Raw genomic sequence first — 21,371 nt, forward strand, 5'->3', positions numbered from 1 at the left:
GTGGTAAGTTCATTTTCAATATATGATTACATATTATAGTTTATGACAGGAATTTACAACCTTATTGTTGCACAAATGGACATAATTTTCAAACAATGGTCAAGTAATCTCCCTATGTTTGAAATGGCAATATACTATAATTGTTTAATGTTTTACATTTATTGAGTTCTTTCCTAACATCTTATTTTCCCTTTATCATCCTAATTATTTTTAAACACTGCAGAATCTCAAATTATTTACTTTATTCACATATTTTAATTTAGTGTATATGTAATGATCTTATTAGGTCCTTGAAAATTCATCTGTAACCACCTATGTATAGAATATTGAAGGCATTAAAAATGTTTTTTTGATGATTTAGATAAACTAAACAACATTGATTAAAGGGCCCAAGGAAATGTTCCTTGACAGACATGAAACTAAGCCTTCAACAATTATTTCTGGAGTGTGTATTATGTGGCAGGTGATGAGCTAGTTATAGAAGGCACAGAAAAACAAGGAGATTTCTGTACCGCAGGAATATATGAATAGTGCTAAGATATACATAGGCGTTGTATTATAGTCAAGTTCTATGATACAGCACTAAATAAACATATATGTGGAATTGTGTAGCCACCAAAACTTTGAATTAGTCTAAGGTTCACAGCATATTATATCGCTTTTTATTTTCCCATTGTTTAATTTTGATTTTATGCCCTCAGTTTTATGTAAGATGCTTCTCTGTATATATAAAACATATAACACATCTAAACACATACACACTCAACATATATATACACATGCCCATTTAAGATATATGCTATTCAGAAAAATAATAGGATGGTGTTCCCACATTATTGTGCAGTACAAATCAGCCAGGTTGAATAAATGATTGATTATAAGCACAGAGAATTATTGTAGTAAACTTCTGGCAGCGTTCTATGTATGCTACTGAATATTTAAAAATAGTATCAAAACTGGTTTATTAAAGGAGTAAAATGAACGAATGAATGCTGTTGAATACTTTTATAAATGAAAGGACTCATCAAACAAATTCTCAGAACTGTGTTGAGAAGCATAAAATTAACAGTTATATCAATATTTTATACATATTGTTGCTCTAAAACAAATAGAATGTCAATTATTTCTCCAGTAAAAATGGAATTATTCAGGATCAGCAAAGAATTGCATTTGTGGTCTGCAACCATTGCATTGAGCCACTTGCAAGGCCCCAGTAGGAAGAGGAGAACTATTTTCTAGGGCATAAGGAGATGGGAATTCCATAGTAAACAGAGCCTGTGGCTTTCCACTGACTGAGTCTTGAGAGCCTCTCTTTGGCAGAGTTCTTGCTAGGAAGAAAAAAAAAAGACTTTTCCCATTGGGATCTGCTATCATCTTAAGGCATGAAAGCTCCTCTTTTGGGACTCTAAAATTTAATTGATATTTATGTCTGTTAATATTTAACCCCCACCACACACAACACACAACAATAGTTATTTTCATGATTATTTCTGGCTCAGTTTGTTACATGTGTAAGGGTGAAATGTGTGTTTATTTTGTCAGTGAAAAATGTTGCCTGCCATATCAGTAAATGGAAAGTGAAGTCAAGTGGGCCTTAGAAAGCATCATTATGAACAAAGCTAGTGGAGGTGATGGAATCTCAGTTGAGCTATTTCCAATCTTAAAAGATGATGCTGTGAAAGTGCTGCACTCAATATGCCAGCAAATTTGGAAAACTCAGCAGTGGCCACAGGACTGGAAAAGGTCAGTTTTCATTCCAATCCCAAAGAAAGGCAATGCCAAAGAATGCTCAAACTACCACACAATTGCATCCATCTAACGGCACCCCACTCCAGTACTCTTGCCTGGAAAATCCCATGGATGGAGGAGCCTGGTAGGCTCCAGTCCATGGGGTCGCTAGGAGTCAGACACGACTGAGCGACTTCACTTTCATTTTCATGCATTGGAGAAGGAAATGGCCACCCACTCCAGTGTTCTTGCCTGGAGAATCCCAGGGATGGGGGAGCCTGGTGGGCTGCCGTCTCTGGGATCGCACAGAGTCAGACATGACTGAAGCGACTTAGCAGCAGCAGCAACATGCTAGTGTGGAGAAGGAAATGACAACCCACTCCAGTGTTCTTGCCTGGAGAATCCCAGGGATGGCAGAGCCTGGTGGGCTGCTGTCTATGGGGTCGCAGAGAGTCGGACACGACTGAAGCAACTTAGCAGCAGCAGCAGCAACATACTAGTAAAGTTATGCTCAAAATTCTCCAAGCCAGGCTTCAACAGTACATGAACGATGAAATTCCAGATATTCAAGTTGGATTTAGAAAAGGCAGAGGAAGCAGACATCAAATTGCCAACATCTGTTGGATCATTGAAAACAAGAAAGTTCCAGAGAAACATATATTTCTGCTTTACTGACTATGCCAAAACCTTTGACTGTGTGGATCACAACAAACTGTGGAAAATTCTTATAGAGATGGGAATACCAGACCACCTGATCTGCCTCCTGAGAAATCTATATGCAGGTCAAGAAGGAACAGTTAGAACTGGACATGGAAAAACAGACTGGTTCCAAATCTGGAAAGGAGTATGTCAAGGCTGTATAATGTCACCATGCTTATTTAACATATATAGAGAGTACATCATGAGAAACACTGGGCTGGATGAAGCACAAGCTGGAATCAAGATTGCCAGGAGAAATATCAATAACCTCCAATATGCAGATGACACCACCCTTATGACAGAAAGTGAAGAACTAAAGAGCCTTTTGATGAAATTGAAAGAGGAGAGTGAAGAAGTTGGCCTAAAGCTCAACATTCAGAAAACAAAGACCATGGCATCCGGTCCCATCACTTCATGACAAACAGATGGGGAAACAGTGGAAACAATGACAGACTTAATTTCTGGGGCTCCAAAATCACTGTAGATCGTGACTGAAGCCATGAAATTAAAAGACACTTGCTCCTTGGAAGAAAAGTTATGACCAGCCTAGACAGCATATTAAAAAGCATAAACATTACTTTACAAATAAAGGTCTGTGTAGTCAAAGCTATGGTGTTTGCAGTAATCATGTATGAATGTGAAAGTTGGACTATAAAGAAAGCTGAGTGCCAAGGAATTGATGCTTTTGAACTGTGGTGTTGGAGAAGACTCTTGAGAGTCCCCTGGACAGCAAGGAGGTCCAACCAGTCCATCCTAAAGGAGATCAGTCTGAGTGTCCATTGGATGGACTGATGTTGAAGCTGAAACTGCAAATCTTTGGCCACCTGATGTGAAGAACTGACTCATTTGAAAAGACCCTGATGCTCTGAAAGATTGAAGGTTGGAGGAGAAGGGGATAATAGAGGATGAGATGGTTGGATGACATCACTGACTCAGTGGACATGAGTCTGAGTAAACTCCCGGAGTTGGTGATGGACAGGCAGCCCTGGCATATTGCTATCCATGGGCTCACAAAGAGTAGGACATGAATGACTGACTAACTGAACTGAACTGATATCAATAAATAAAGAATATTTCAGCCATCAAACCATCACATGATAGCTGCCCCCTACAGTAAGCCTCAGGGAAACTTAGGATCGAAATATAATGTGTACTAACAAGCAGTCAACTACTGCAACCACTTCCCAGCAGTGCACCCTCAGGAGCTCAAGATGAGAAAACACAGGATACTGGCCCCACATAACTGAAATCACATAAAAGTAGTAATTTCAATGAGCCCAGATTCTTGCATTTTCCCATACATAAAAAAGCACTAACATCTTTAACTTGAGATATCTGACCTTCTTTAATTAATAGTAATCTTTTGAAGTTCCAACCACTGGGCCTTTGTAGCAAAAGTTTCTCCTCTACCTCTCTGAGCAGTCTGTCTCTTAGATCTATCTAAGATGCTGTACCTCAGATTCAGTTCTGTCCATGAAATCATGCTTCATTCTCATTTAGGTTATTTTTTTTTTTCAGTCAACAGTTCCCTCTGATGGTAAAAAGAAAATAATAATAACCTATTCCAAACACAATATCTCAACTAGAGATGGAGTTATACTGTAGAGAACTAGCTCCACCAGAAGCTCAGATGGCCATAAACAAATGATGGAAGCCTTTCTGGCACAAAGGTATTCAGAAACATGGGGAAGACAGAAGAAGACAGCAAACATGGGGAAGACAGAAGAAGAAGAGTAAGACGGGGAGATTGCCAGCCTCCCCCCAAATACATTAAAAATGCATCAAAATATGGACCAGTTCCTACAAAGCAACCTCTAGGTGATAGGAGAAGATTCCAGGCCTCCAGGGGGGTAGGCTAAGCTCCCTGAAATGGGAACACAGGCACAAGTCACCCTCAACAAGAAATCAACACAAACCACCAAACCAACATTTCCCTCCAAGGGCAAAAATCAAAAGGAAGAAGTAATGCAACCCTAAAGCCTGGGGAAAGGAGACCTCAAGTGGAGCAAGTTAGGAGGAAAAAAAAAATGAAAAGACAGAGAAATACATTACAAATGAAAGATCAAGGTAGAAACTCACAAGATCAAATAAACAAAGAGAAAATAAGTAATCTCCCTGAAAGTGAATTCAGAATAAGGATAGCAAAGATGCTCCAAAGACTTGAAAATAGAATGGAGAAAATGCAAGAAGCTTTTAACACAGTTAATACAATCAGCAAGACATAGAAGAAATAAAGAATAAGCAAACAGAGATGAATAACACAATTACTGAAATAAAAAATACACTAGAAGGAACCAGCAGCAAAATAACTGAGGCAGAGGAATGGATAAGTGAGCTAGAGGACAGAATGGTGGAAATAACTGCTGAAGAGCAGAATAAAAGGAAAGGAATGAAAAGAATTGAGGAAAGCCTCAAAGACCTTTGGGAAAGCCTCAAAGACCTTTGGGACAATATTAAAAACACCAACATTTGAGTTATAGGGGTCCCAGAGGAAGAAGAATAAAGGAAAGACACTGAGAAAATTTTTGAATAAATTATTGTTGAAAACTTCCCCAACATGGGAAAGGAGATAGTCGATCAAGTCCAAGAAGCACAGAGAGTCCCATACGGGTTAAACCCAAGGAGAAACACATCGAGACACGTATTAGTCAAGGTAACAGAGATTAAGCAAAAAGAAATAATATTAAAAGAAGCAAGGGAAAAGCAACAAGTAACCCACAAGGGAAAACCCACACCACTAACAGCAGATGTTTCAGCAGAAACTCTACAGGCCAGAAGGGAATGGCAGGATATATTTAAAGTATTGAAAGAGAAAAACCTACAGCCACAACTGCTATAGCTGGCAAAGATCTCATTAAAAATTGATGGAGAAATCAAAACCTTTGAGAGAGTCATTTCCTAGGCAAGTTGATAAGAAGTTTAGGGGTCTCCAAGGAGAGAGGGGTCTGGAATTCTCAAGAAGGAAGAAAGAACAAAAGTTTTTTCCTCTACATTCCTCAGGATTATATAACAATAATGTATCCTGCCTGAGGACAGTCTCTGGATTAAACCTTCTGACTAATCCTGTTATCTTAAAATATAAATTATGGGAAAAAGTCTGGTGAAGTCTTTACAACCTCCAGAAATTCTTTTGATTCATTGGAGAGTATATAACTCCACTGCTAACACTAGCAAGGGGGTACTATTTCTGCCCCCTTTTGATGCCTATGTCAGAAGATTTCTCTATCTCCTTTATACTTTAATAAAATTTTATTACACTAAAGCTCTGAGCGATCAAGCCTCTTCTCTGGCCCCGGATTGAATTCTTCCTCCAGAGGCCAAGAATCCCAGTGTCTTTTTGTGGTTCAGCAACAAACTTTCACCTTTACAGACAAGCAGAAGTTAAGAGAATTCCGCACCACCAAACCAGCCTTGCAACAAATATTAAAGACTTACATAGCCAGTAAACACACGAGAAAGGAAATACAAAAACAAACCCAAAACAAACAAGAAAATGCCAATGGAAATATAAGTATCAATAATCACCTTAAATGTAAGTGGATTAAATGCACCAACCAAAAGATACAGACTAACTGAATGGATACAAAAAAAAAAAAAACATATATATGCTGCCTACAGGAGGCCCATCTCAGACCTAGACACATACAGACTGAAAGTAAAAGGATGGAAAAAGATATTCCATGTGAATGGAAACCAAAATAAAGCCTGAGTGGCAATACTTATTTCAGACAAAATAGACTTTAAAATAAAGAATATCATAAGACACAAAGAAGGACACTATATAATGATCAAGGGATCAATCCAAGAAGAAGACATAATAATTGCAAATGTCTATGTACCCAATATCACCCCACTCCAGTACTCTTGCCTGGAAAATCCCATGGATGGAGGAGCCTGGTGGGCTGCAGTCCATGGGGTCGCTAAGAATCGGACACGACTGAGCAACGTCACATTCACTTTTCACTTGCATGCATTGGAGACGGAAATGGCAACCCACTCCAGTGTTCTTGCCTGGAGAATCCCAGGGACGGGGGAGCCTGGTGGGCTGCCGTCTATGGGGTCACACAGAGTCAGACACAACTGAAGCGACTTAGCAGCAGCAGCAGCAGCATGTACCCAATATAGGAGCACCTCAATACATAAGGCAAACATTAACAGGCATAAGAGGAGAAATTGACAGCAACACAAAAATAGTAGGGAACTTTAAAAACCCGCTTTCACCAATGGTGAAGTGAAGTGAAGTGAGTCACTCAGTCATGTCCGACTCTTTGCGACCTCATCGGCTATTCAGTCCATGGAATTTTCCAGGCCAAAATACTGGAGCAGGTAGCCTTTCCCTTCTCCAGGAGATCTTCCCAACCCAGGGAGCAAACCCAGGTGTCTTACATTGTAGGCAGATTCTTTACCAGCTGAACCACAAGGGAAGCCCAAGAGTACTGGAGTGGGTAGCCAATGGACATATCATCAAAACAGAATTAATAAGGAAACAAACCTTAAATGAAACATCAGACCAAATGGACCTAATTGATATCTTCAGCACTTTCATTTCAAATGGAGAAGAATACACTTTCTTCTCAAGTGCACATGGAACATTCTCAAGGATAGATAGATCATAACTTGGGCCACAAAATAAGCCTCAGTAAAGTTAAGAAAATTGAAATTGTATCAAGTATCTTCTCTGACCTCAATGCTATGAGACTAGATATCAACTACAGGGGAAAAAAAAAAAAGAACAGAAAACACAAGCTCATGGAGATTAAACAATACATTACTAATAACAAAGAGGTTATTGAAGAAATAAGAAAAGAAATAAAAAGATTTCTAGAAACAAATGGCAATGAAAACATGACAACTCAAAAACTATGGGGCTCAGCAAAAGCAGTTCTAAGAGGGAGATTTATAGTGATACAGTCATACCTCAAGAAGCAAGAAAAGCATCAAATAGATAGCCTAACTCTACATGTAAAGCAGCTGGAAAAAAAGGAATAAAAAACCCCAAAGTCAGTAGAAGGAAGATCATAGAAATCAGAGCAGAAACAATTGAAAAAGAAATGAAGGGAACAATAGCAAAGATTAGCAAAGCTAAAACCTGGTTCTTTGAGAAGATAAACAAAATTGACAAACCACTAGCCAGACTCATCAAAAAAAGGGAGAACAATCAGATCAATAAAATTAGAAATGAAAACAGAGAGCTTACAGCAGACAACACAGAAATTCAAAGGATCATAAAAGAATATTATGAGCAACTATATGCTAATAAAAAGGGCAACCTAGAAGAAATGGACAGATACTTAGAAAAGATCAGCCTCCCAGGACTGAACCAGGAAGAAATAGAAATTATGAATGACCCAATTACAAACACTGAAATTGAATCCATGGTCAAAAGTCTCCCCAAAAACAAAAGTCCAGGGCCAGAGGGATTCAAAGGGGAATTCTATAAAACATTTAGAGGAGAGCTAATGCCTACTTTTCTGAAACTCTTCCAAAAAATTGCAGAGGAAGGTATACTTCCAAACTCATTCTACAAGGCCACCATCACCCTGATACCAAAACCAGCAAAATACAGCATGAAAAAAGAAAACGACAGGCCAATCTCAGTGATGAACATAGAAGCAAAAATCCTCAACAAAATTCTAGCAAACAGAATCCAACAACACATTAAAAAGCTCAAACACCATAATCAAGTCAGGTTTATTTCAGGGATGCAAGGGAAGATGCAGGCATCTTCAATATATGCAAAACAATCAACGTGATATACCTTATCAACAAATTGAAAGATAGAAATCATATGATCATCTCAATAGATGCAGAAAAAGCCTTCAACAAAATCCAACATCCATTTATGATAAAAACGCTTCAAAAATTGGGCATAGAGGGAACCTATATCAACATAGTAAAGGCCATATATGAAAAGCCCACAGTAAATTTTATTCTCAATGGTGAAAAGCTAAAAGATTTCCCTCTAAGGACAGTAACAAGAAAAGAGTGTCCACTCTCACCACTATTATTCAACATAGTTTCGGAAGTCCTAGCTACAGCAATCAGAGAAGAAAATGAAATAAAAAGAATCCATATCAGAAAAGAAGAAGTAAAGCTCTCACTGTTTGCAGATGACATGATACCGTACATAGAAAACCCAAAAGAAACTATCAGAAAATTACTAGTGCTAATCAGCTAATTCAGCAAAGTTGCAGGATATAAGGTCAATGCACAGAAATCACTAGCACTCCTATACACTAACTATGAAAAATCAGAAAGAGAAATTAAGGAGTCAATATCATTCACCACTGCAAAATAAATAAATAAATAAAATATTTAGGAATAAACCTACCTAAGGAAACAAAAGGCCTGTATATGGAAAAATATAAGACACTGATGAAAGAAATAAAAGACGACATAAACAGATGGAGAGATATTCCATGTTCCTGGGTCAGAAGAATCAATACTGTGAATACGACTATACTACCAAATGCAATCTACAGATTCAATGTGATCCCTATCAAATTACCAATGGATTTTTTCACAGAACTAGAACAACAAATTTCACAATTTATATGAAAACACAAAAGGCCCTGAGTAGCCAAAGCAGTCTTGAGAAAAAAGAATGGAGCTGGAGGAATCAACCTTCCTGACTTCAGACTACACTACAAAGCTACAGTCATCAAAACAGTATGGTACTGGCCCAAAAACAGACATATAGACCAATGGAACAAGATAAGAGACCCAGAGATAAACCCATGCACCTATGGTTACCTTATTTTTGACAAAGGAGGCAAAAATACACAATGGGGCAAATAGAGCCTCTTCAATAAGTGGTGCTGGGAAAACTGGACAGTTATGTACAAACTAATGAAACCAGATCACTACCTAATGCCATACAGAAAGATAAACTCAAAATGGATTAAAGACTAAATGTAAGACCAGAAACTATTAAACTCTTAGAAGAGAACATAGAACATTCAATGATGTAAATCAAAACAAGATCTTCTATGATCCATCTCCTAGAGTTGTGGAAATAAAAACAAAAATAAACAAGTGGGACCTAATTAAACTTAAAAGCTTTTGCACAGCAAAGGAAACTACAAACAACAGGAAAAGACAACCCTCAGAATGGGAGAAAAGTATAGCAAGGGAAACAACTGATAAAGAATTAATTTCCTAAATATACAAGCAGCTTATACAACTTAACACCAGAAAAGAAAACAACCCAACCAAAAAGTGGGAAAGGGACCTGAAGAGACATTTCTCCAGAGAAGACATACAGATGGCTAACAAGCATATGAAAAGATGCTCAACATCACTCATTATCAGAGAAATGCAAATCAAAACTACAATGAGATACCACCTCACACCAATCAGAATGGCCATCATCAGAGGTGTACAAACAATAAATGTTGGAGAGGGTGTGGAGAAAAGGGAATACTCTTGCATTGCTGGTGGGAATGTAAACTGATACATCCACTATGGAAGATAGTATGGAGACTCCTTAAAAATCTAGGAATAAAATCATCATATGACCCAGCAATCCCACTCTTAGGCATATGCCTTGAGGAAATCAAAACTAAAAAAGGCACATGTACCCCAGTGTTCACTGCAGCACTATTTACAATAGCTAGAACATGGAAGCAACCTAGATGTCCATCAACAGATGAATATATAACGAAGCTGTGATATATATATACAATGAAACGCTGCTGCTGCTGCTGCTAAGTCACTTCAGTTGTGTCCGACTCTTAGCGACCCCATGGACTGCAGCCCACCAGGCTCCTCCAACCATGGGATTGTCCAGGCAAGAGTACTGGAGTGGGGTGCCATTGCCTTCTCTGAATGAAATACTGCTGCTGCTAAGTCGCTTCAGTCGAATCCAACTCTGAGCGACCCCAGAGACGGCAGCCCACCAGGCTCCCCCGTCCCTGGGATTCTCCAGACAAGAACACTGGAGTGGGTTGACATTTCTTTCTCCAATGCATGAAAGAGAAAAGTGAAAGTGAAGTCGCTCTGTCGTGCCCGACTCTTAGCAACCCCAAGGACTGCAGCCTTCCAGGCTCCTCCATCCATGGGATTTTCCAGGCAAGAGTACTGGAGTGGGGTGCCATTGTCTTCTCCGGAATGAAATACTACTCAGCCATAAAAATAAATGCATTTGAACCTGTTCTAATGAGGTGGATGAAACTAGAGCCCATTATACAGAATGAAATAAGTCAGAAAGAGAAATATAAGTATCATCAGTTCAGTCGCTCAGTCATGTCCAACTCTATACTGACACATATATAGGGAATCTGAGAGAGAGCACTGATGAATATATTTTCAGGGCAGCAATGGAGAAACAGACATAGAGAATAGACCTATGGACAAGATGGAAAGAGAAAAGGGAGATGGGCAAATGCATGGAGAGAGTAACGTAGAAATTTACAATATCATGTGTAAAACAGATAGTCATTGGTAATTTGCTGTATGAGTCAGGGAACTCAAACAGGGGCTCTGTGGCAGGCTGAAGGGTGGAGTGGGGAGGGAGATGGGAGGGAGGTCTGGGAGGGAAGAGACATGGGTGTACCTATGGCTGATTCTTGCTGATGTATGACAGAAAACCACAAAATTCTGTAAAACAACTATCCTTCAAAAAAAAATTAAAAAGACCAGAAACATGTATTTATGAACTGTTCTTAGGTGGTAGCACTGTGCTAGAACTGACATGCATGATAATAAATTGTATAAGTAACAAAAGCAATAGTACAGAAGAGGTGAACACTGCTTTTAATAAACTTACAATCCATTTGGAAATAGAAGGCTAACAACAAACAAGCAAGTAGCCTTAATTTGCCTTTAGTTTTCTGAGTGTTCACTGCAGCACTTCTCATTTTTTTTAACCAGATTACCAGTGATAGCACAGAATGATTGCACATAATCTTCTGCATGGTACATAGCTGTGTGTCTTAGGGGTAGACAGAGAGAAAGAAAGAAAAAGAATATGAGAGAGAAAGGGAACAGAAAAATTAAAAATACTTTCCTTATTTTTTGAGCACCATGGTTAAAAGAGTACATGGAAACTCAGGTTGAAAAGAATGGATGTTAGCTTTTATATCCTGTTCACATTTCTAATTTTGTAACTCCTCCACCAACCACCAGAAGTTATGAAACCACTAGGTGGTGATTTGGGGAGCTTCAGGGATCTCTGATTCTTCATGTCTAAGTGCAGAAAAAAATTCAACTAGAGGCAAAACGATATATAAAGAGATTTATTAGAATAGGACACTTGTGTAGCTTAGAAGCAGATGGATGAGAGGGTGCCATGCCTAGAGAACCTAATGGGCTGCTGCTGCTGCTGCTGCTGCTAAGTCGCTTCAGTCGTGTCCGACTCTCTGCGACCCATAGACGGCAGCCCAGCAGGCTCCCCCGTCCCTGGGATTCTCCAGGCAAGAATACTGGAGTGGGATGCCATTTCCTTCTCCAATGCATGAAAGTGAAAAGTGAAAGTGAAGTCGCTCAGTCGTGTCCAACTCTTAGCGACCCCATGGACTGCAGCCTACCAGGCTCCTCCATCCATGGGATTTTCCAGGCAAGAGTACTGGGCTACAGTTTTGCAATCAAAGGAAAAGTAGGAAGAGAGAAAAAGACCACTTTCTTCCTCATTCTTGAGTAGACATCAGGCTTCCCTCCTCAGTTCTTCCTCCACCTGGGGAGTGGAGTTTTTTTGTCTCTACACCATAAAGCTGGGTTTGTCATGGCACATGCACATGAGCAAAAAAGACAGCAATATATACCAAAAAATCATAAATCATCTCAGGTCACCTTTTCCTTAAATTTTTGTCTTTAGTGCATGCAGAGAAGTGTGTCCTAGGAAGTATTAATTTACTGAGCTCACTGGGCAGAATGTGAATCTCATGCCATGACTGTTTTAGTATTTTGGGGCTTGTCTCATGCTTCTACTGCATGTTTCATAGCTAAGCAAACCTGCTTGGGTGTCCCTGGTGAATCAGACAGTAAAGAATTTTCCTGCAATGCAGGGGACCCAGGTTTGATCCTGGGTCAGGAAAATCCCCTAGGGAAGAGAATGACTACCCATTCCAGTATTTTTGCCTGGAGAATTCCATGGAAAGAAGAGTCTGGCAGGCTACAGTCCATGGGGTCTCAAAGAGTCAGACACAACTGAGTGACTAATTATCATGTTATAAGCCTGCTTGGTTTTGTGGTTAAAGAAACCTGCTTTATTTAGTGATCATTAACTTACAGAGGCCTCCTATATGTTTTTCTTTGCTTACAACCCTATTGGGATTAACTATTTACTTACCTACTTTGTTCCTTTATTCTGTCCATATGTTATATATGAATCTATTAAATAATTCCCTGCTTACTGACTTTCAGGTTTAGTGAAGAAATAAGAATAAACACTGAGAAAAAGTAGGGTGTGAAGGTAAGTTTTACATTTTGCAGCCATGTTGGGATGGGAGGAAATACCTCAAAGATGAGTTTGAAAGTACATGTTAGAAATAAAATAAAATAAATTAAATTAAAATTTTATCTTTATACCTGGAAATGCAGGTTGAGAAGTACATCAAAGGCAGCTTGTTGGAGAATATTAATCACAAAAGTCACCTCAACTTAAGTGTTAGCATCTGTAATTTGAGAGAGAATCAATAAAGAAAAGAGAAACAAAAAGGAAAAATAGAGATTAGTGGAGTCTTTGTTCTGATTATACTAAATTTTGGGTCTTCAGTAATGATTCTTTATAACACCTTAAGCACAGTCACCTCCACAAAACTCTCATTAAGTTTTCCTGGATCAAATGCAGATCTTGAAGTTAATTTTTCAAAATACAAGTCTGTAGTTGTCAAGTTGGCTTAGAATTACTTGAGAGCTTTTAAAAATACAAACATTTGGGCCCTTTCCAGAGGCTTAATTCACTAGCTGTGGAAAAGGACCAGAGAATTTGTATTTCTAGCATATTTTCATGTGATGCTAATGTTACTGATCAGAGGACAACTGCTACAAAGTAAGTGTTGTTGCTATGAAATCAGCATAAAACCACTCCCAGGTCCAACTGAAAGATGCATTTCCAAAGAAGATTCCATGTATCCAGCTGCACAGACTTTTCTGCATTTTAGAAAATTAATTCACAGTATGTAAATCTCTGAGGTAGAATATTTTAGAAGTTAAACATTATTCAATCATTTAATTCTGGACAATTGTCTCCACAAGAAAAAAATTGATTCCATGCCACTGAGAACAGGCATGTGTGTGCAGGGCAGGTGTGTCTGCCTGGATGGAGGGAATTTGTAACATTTTCTGTTTTCACTCAATTTGATGCTTCAAGCAGGTAAGATATCTAGCATTTTCTTAATTCCTACACATGAGCAGAGTCTTCCATACCTTCTAGTGGCTGTTGCAGATCATTTTTTTTTAATCTTTCAGATTTTATGTCATACATTTGACTGTAGAGTCTACTACAGATAAGATATTAAAGGAGTCTCCCTGCTGATAATACCTGCCAATAATATCAGGCAATATGCAACTACCTGTCTTTGCTCATGCCCCAGGCCAAAATTAGAAAGTAATGAGGCCAAGATGGAGATCTCCCTTGAAGAAATCAACCTCCAACTTCCAACAGTATAAGACTGAATTCCATTTATGTAACAGAAACACTCCCAAAATAGAGGGGCAAAGGTCATAAAGAATATGGATGCTTGCTTTGAGCTGCATTTTTCTCTACAGCAAAAAAAAAAAAAAAAAAAAAAAAGTGCTATATTGTCTGTTAACATTTCACCATTATTTCTCCTTGCTTTTGTCTATCATTTTCTGAATTTCTACACATGAGCAGAGTCTTCCATACATTCTCATGGTTGTTTCAGGTCATTTTTTAATCTTTCAGATTTTATGTCATACATCTGATGGTAGAGTCTATTGCAGATAAGATATTAAGGGATTCTCCTTATTGATATCACATGTCAATGAGAGACAGCTATACACCCATAAAATAGTATATATATTTGATTTTAGTAATGTTTAAAGCTCATTGTAGTCCTGGTGACATGAATAATAAAATATTTCATACTTTTTGAAATAAATAATCAATAATAAAGTATTCATTTGTTTTTAAGATTTTCAGTGACAAATAAATCATATATAACTTAGACTCTTTCTACTTTGCAACTGTGTTTCCAATTTAAAAAGTTTCTGTCTATCAACTCAGCTTAATGACTGATATGTACTTGTGGATAAATAAACTAGAGATAAAACTTGGGAATGTATCCACTCAGCTTTCTTCACAGTCCAACTCTCACATCCATACATGACCACTGGAAAAACCATAGCCTTGACTAGATGGACCTTTACTGGCAAAGTAGAAGCTCTATACAGTCAGCAAAAACAAGACCAGGAGCTGACTGTGGCTCAGATCATGAACTCCTTATTGCCAAATTCAGACTTAAATTGAAGAAAGTGGGGAAAACCACTAGACCATTCAGGTATGACCTAAATCAAATCCCTTATGATTATACAGTGGAAGTGAGAAATAGATTTAAGGGACTAGATCTGATAGATAGAGTGCCTGATGAACTATGGACAGAGGTTTGTGACACTGTACAGGAGACAGGGATCAAGACCATTCCCATGGAAAAGAAATGCAAAAAAGCAAAATGGCTGTCTGAGGAGGCCTTACAAATAACTGTGAAAAGAAGAGAAGTGAAAAGCAAAGGAGAAAAGGAAAGATATAAGCAACTGAATGCAGAGTTCCAAAGAATAGCAAGGAGAGATAAGAAAGCCTTCCACAGCGACCAATGCAAAATAGAGGAAAACAGAATGGGAAAGACTAGAGATCTCTTCAAGAAAATTAGAGATACCAAGGGAACATTTCATGCAAAAATGGGCTCGATAAAGGACATCTATTTTAGATACTATTAAATCTAGGATCCTGGATCTTTCCTGGTGGTCCAGTGGTTAAGACTCCAGTTTTCAATGCAGAGAGGACAGATTCAATCCCTGGTCAGGGAACTAGATCCCACATGTTACATGGCGTGGCCAAAAAAAAAAAAGGGGGGGGGAACAAATCTAGCCTAGTGGATAGAGTACAATAGTACATATTTTGATATTTCAAATTATAGACTATTTAAGTCTCAAAATTAAGAACTAGATCATAAACTTTCTTATCTTAGGGTCTCAATTTCTTAGGTTGTATTATTCTTGTATGATCATAATGCCTGGAATAAAAATTTGGTTTGACAGTGACATTACCTGAAGCCAGTCAATCATTAAAATTTATACAAATTACAAAGTCCCAAGTCTGGTTTATTCTAGCCAGCACAAATTTCATGGGCACTGACTGCCCTGGAGAAGAATAACTGAGACAAGATTCTAGCCTCAAGTTTGTCACTAATGAGCTGTAGTTCCTGGGCAATGTGATTAACTGCAGCTTCATTTGGTCTCAGTGTCTGCAACACAAAACTGCTTTTCAACAATAGATGGGAAGTTCCAACACAACTATAGCATTTTATAGCACCTATAATAATTTTGTAATATTCACTTGGTGTGGCTTCGTTTACTTTTAGGATCAGCTTGCTTTTAAGAAAAGTCTTGAATGTGATTCTATTTTATTGGAATAAATCAGAGCTGTTACATACTGATTCTATTTTAAAATTGAAAGTAGCACTGATATTCAATCAAGGATACTTGGTTGTAAACAAAAACGATATTCCTACATGGCAATTAGTTCATAGAGCTCCTTCCATAATGATAACTTAGAGTAGTGATGAATCATTTTCAAATAAATACTGCCTCTATTTAGAGTATATATAACCGGCTTTCACAAAAGCTGTACACTTCAAGATACTGACTTACATTTACTGTGACAGTTGGATTTGGATTAATTGTCACATTTTACCAGATTTGCATTGGAAATAGCTACAGAAATTCCTAAAACATTGTTGTACATCTAGGACCAATACAAAAAGTAAGCTATCATTCAGGCACTCCACAATTAGTGCTTGACACTCTGGATTAGACACCAGAGAAACACTGTCACTCAACCAAGGATTAACTTTCTTCTTTGGGGTGACCTTTTCCTTTAAGACAAGTTCCTTGATGGTTCCTGACATTTGGACAAATATTTTTTAAAAAATAAGATAAAATATAAAAAGGTCAAAAGTTTTCTAAAATCATGCTGTGTAAAATGTTTAGATCTTGCTAAATGACAGCTGAAGGAGCTCTAGGTTCTGTGAAATCAAACATTCCTTTGCATTAATGCAACATTAAGCCGGTTCCAGTTTAAAAGTCAGGAATGCAAAGAGATATTGTTCCCATAGCAGCAACCATTCTTTTCCCTCTCTGTAGATGATTTGTGATATTAGTAACCTGCCAGCTAAAAATAAGTTTAAGTATCCAAAGGATTGTGAAAGGAAAACTGATACTGTTGTGAAAATCTAAGCTCTAAGCATCACCTATGTGAAGCAGGGAATCATTTTAGTTCAATTAAACTAAAGAAGATGAATAAATTCTAGAGATCTACCATACCACGTGTACCTATAGTTAGTGATATTCTATTGTAGCCCTGAAAACTTTGTTAAGAGGGTAGATCTCATGCTGTGTTCTTACTACAGCTGTTTTCCTTAAAGAAATACAAAAAGATCCATTTGTGTCTGTCCCTCAACATTTACCAATCACATGTACAATGGGAGGAAATATTTTTTTCTCCTGTGTTTATACTGTGGAACATTCTCTATAAAACTAGTGTAATTCTTAGTTTGAAATTAAAAGAATTCTTAGCCATGAAATTAAAAGATGCTTACTCCTTGGAAGAAAAGTTATGACCAACCTAGACAGCATATTAAAAAGCAGAGACATTACTTTGCCAACAAAGGTCCATCTAGTCAAAGCTATGGTTTTTCCAGTAGTCCTAAATGGATGTGAGAATTGGACTGTAAAGAAAGCTGAGTGCTGAAGAATTGCTTTTGAACTGTGGTGTTAAAGAAAACTCTTGAGGGTCCCTTGGACTGCAAGGTAATCCAACAAGTCCATCCTAAAGGAAATCAGTCCTGAATATTCACTGGAAGGACTGATGCTGAAGCTGAAACTTCAATACTTTGGCCATCTGATGCGAAGAACTGACTCATTTGAAAAGACCCTGATACTAGGAAAGATTTAGAGTGGGAGGAGAAGGGGATGAGAGAGGATGAGATGGTTGGATGGCATCACTGACTCAATGGATGTGAATTTGAGTAAACTCCAAGAGTTGGTGATAGACAGAGAGGCCTGGGATGCTGCAGTCCATGGGATCACAAAGAGTCAGACATGACTGAAGGACTGAACCAAACTCATTTTCAGTACAAAATCACAGGAAAAAAAAAAAAAAAAAGATTTATTTATCAATTAGTCTATAAAGTAGACAACATATCTGATTTATATTATTTTTCATCTGGAAAGCCAATTCATTCAGTAAAATCAAATGGATTTTCTAACAAACATTGTATTCGTTTGTCTCCTCATTTCCTGGATGCTTAAAGATTGGATGCTTAAAGGATGAAATGATAAATGAAAGGATGAATGGTCCAAAGGAAAAGATAGGAAAACCATAAACTATGCACCATATAACTTGCATAGACCAGTGGTTCCTGCTTTGGTCCACCAACGCAAAGCATCATGGATATAAGGGAGGCATCTGAACCTGAAGTATGGGATTCTGGAAAAGAATCAGTAATGGCATGAAACTTAGGGATTACAGATGAGGAAACTGAGGCTCAGAGATGAGATCCAGCTGATACAAAGGCAAGATTGGCAGTAGGAAACTGATCTGTTGAATTTCAGGCCATAGATGAGAGAGAAAATTATTTGGGTTTGGGGAGAATGGAATTAAAAGAAGTAATGTTTGGATGATACAACAAAACACTGAGTTGGGTTGGAGGGAAAATATGATTGGCCTATTTATTTTTAAGGTCTTTTTTTCCCCTTTTTTCATGAAAGTGATTGATATGCAGTGTATTAAGAGACATAATGTATAAAGGGTGGATTAAAATGGGGTAAGTGAAGTATTAATTGCTCAATTATATCCAGATCTTTGTGACCCATGGCCTGTTTCCCACTGGGCTCTTCTGTCTATGGAATTCTCCAGGTAGGAATACTGGAGTGAGTTGCTCTTCCCTTCTCCAGGGGGTCTTGCCCACTTTGGGATCGAACCCAGGTCTCCCACATTGTAGGCAGTTTCTTTACCTTCTGAGCCACAGGGGAAGTCCCAAATGCAATAAAGCTCAACAGTAAAGAATCCACCTGCAGTACAGGAGACACTAGTGTGATCTCTGGGTTAGGAAGATCCCCTGGAGAATTGAATGGCAACCCACTCCAGTATTCTTGACCTTTGAATTTCACTTACAGAGGAACCTGGTGGACTACAGTTCATGGGGTCTCAAAAGAGAAGGAAAGGACTTGGCAACTAAACAGCAAAACAGTTCATTAGGCATAAAGGAAAGCAAGAAATAAGAAGAGCAATTCTACTATCATAAGCAGGATAGATCTAAAAGACATAATGGCTCTGGGTATGAAATATTTTATTCACAGTTATGTGAATTAATTAATTTATTAATGAATGAATTAATTCATTTTTAGTTTATCATTCCATTTCTTATTTGCTTCTGAGTTAAAGGAAATGGAAGGTAGACAAAATCATCAAGAAGAGATGAGAAAAAAGATTTTTTATTATGACTCTTGATTCCATTTCTGAGGCTAATTTAATTCTTCATTCATCAGAGCTCAGTAATATGGCTTTTTATTAGCCATTCCTTATATTCATCCATTCATGTATTTTTAAACAATCAGGAGAGGCTTCCAAGCTTTCTCAGACAAGTTTAGAAAGGTTCAAAATAAATGACTCTCTATGGGAGTAATTTTGGTATTGGAGGAACAGTTTCTTAGAATTACCTGCTGAGATTATTTTTTTTAATTTATTTAGCATTTCTTCCACAGCAAAACCTGAAAGCCTCCTCCTGACTAACCCCTCCCTTTGTCAGTGGCTCTCACTTCCTTCCCAGATGATCTACTGTTACCTGTAGAAGTAGATAAGGCCTTTATATCAGAGAAGAAAAAAAATGTACTTGAAACCTAGCTTAATTACACAAAATTGAAGCTTTTTTTCCTGAATTCAACATTAAAACAAAGAAGCAAAACCCAACAAAATTATAAAACTTCTAAATAATTGGTTTGATTTCATTTTTTCATTGAATACTTTTCCATATCAATGAATTTGTAAGACTAGCTTTAAAAGTTTTAAAATGAATGAAAAAGAGATAGTTTTTATTAACTTATGCACAAACCATCTCATTCTGGTTTGTATGAAAACAAAGAACAACACAATAATGATTTGTTATTCTTCACAATTTGTTCTCAGGATACACAAGTGAGTCAAGCAGGACAAATTTAGGAAATGATAGAAAATGGAGAAAAAACGAGCCCAACGGTGAATGCATAACTGATTTGGATGGAGTTTCTAAGTTCCAGCTGCTTTTTCCATGACATAATGTGGGTCTGAGTGACTGAACTGAACTGAACTGAATGTGGGTCTACCATTATTAAAAACGAGCCAGCAATACTCATCTAAAATCTTACATTTAAAAGTATTGGGAATTAGATACAGCTTTAAAATCACTAATGCTATTGTACAAAGTATACCTGGGGCCCATGTAAGGACTGTAAGCTACCAGTTCTTATTTGTTAAGAAAATATTGGCCTGGCCAAAGAGTCCTATTTTCTAGAACATTTTATGGAAAACCCTGAAAAAACTTTTTGCTTTATTTTTGCTTCATCTTGGCTCTTGCAAGTTTCTACCTAATTTGAATTAGGTACATGACAATAGGTAGATATTCCCGCTATTGCTGGTAAGTCGGTTCAGTCATGTCTGAGTCTGTGCGACCCCAGAGATGGCAGCCTACCAGGCTCCTCCATCCATGGGATTTACCAGGCAAGAGTACTGGAGTGGGTTGCCATTGCCTTCTCCAGGTATGTACAGATCCCTGAATTATACCATTCCAAACTGACTGAAAGAGAAAAAGGTAGAGTTACTCTGGTCTAAAGCAATAAGTCCTGAGTTTTAGGTTTTCTTTGTTATCAAACCAACCATTTTCAAAATAAATTTTGAGGACTTGATAATGTCAAGAACATTAAAATAAAACAAAAACTAATTAAAATGTCAAATACAATTACCATGATGAAATAAAAGGTTTTAAATACCTTTCATTAAAAAAAGAGCAGTTCTTTGAATTTAAAAGTGGGGATTCTTAACAGTGATCACAACAAAAACTTCCAATCATTTCCTCATTTCTTTTTCTTATATTTTTGCCATAGGCTAATGACAATTTAGACACCATAGCTATTTAGAAATATCCACTTTTAAGTGTCCAAAGATCTTGCTCCAGATTGACAATTTTTCTCAATGAAAGACAGTTTTGCCTTTCCCCCTTTCAGTGAAATTTGAGAAGTGCGGAGGAAAAAGGATACTAGGGCCATCTACTTCTAACATGGTAGATGTCAGAGCTTGTGCTAATTTCCCTGCATTGCAGAGAACAATACTCCCGCTTAACCAAAGAATCATCAGACCCAAAAGGACAACAGGCTGAGGCTGAAAATTTGCTTATGCAGAATTGGTCCTTCACTGACAGCCAAGGTTAAAGTCAGTACAGATTTCAGGAGCAGTTAGCTGCTGGCATTTGTTCCCTTCCCTGTTTCCCCCCAGGTCACTAATCTCCAGTCACTCCACTACATCACCTTTCTTATCTGCTACAGCATTCTCATACTTTCACTGGGCTTATGATAAAATTATCCACTGATATTTAAAAACACACCAAAACCAAGAAAACATTGCAACTGTAAGTTTAGGAATAAAATGATGAACGTATCTTTTAAATATCATATGTGCACACAAATTATCTTAAAATTATAAATCTAAAATATAGAATAATTGAAACAATTAT

The sequence above is a fragment of the Bos taurus genome, chromosome 11, assembly GCF_002263795.3.
Source record: "Bos taurus isolate L1 Dominette 01449 registration number 42190680 breed Hereford chromosome 11, ARS-UCD2.0, whole genome shotgun sequence".
Taxonomy (NCBI): Eukaryota; Metazoa; Chordata; class Mammalia; order Artiodactyla; family Bovidae; genus Bos; species Bos taurus.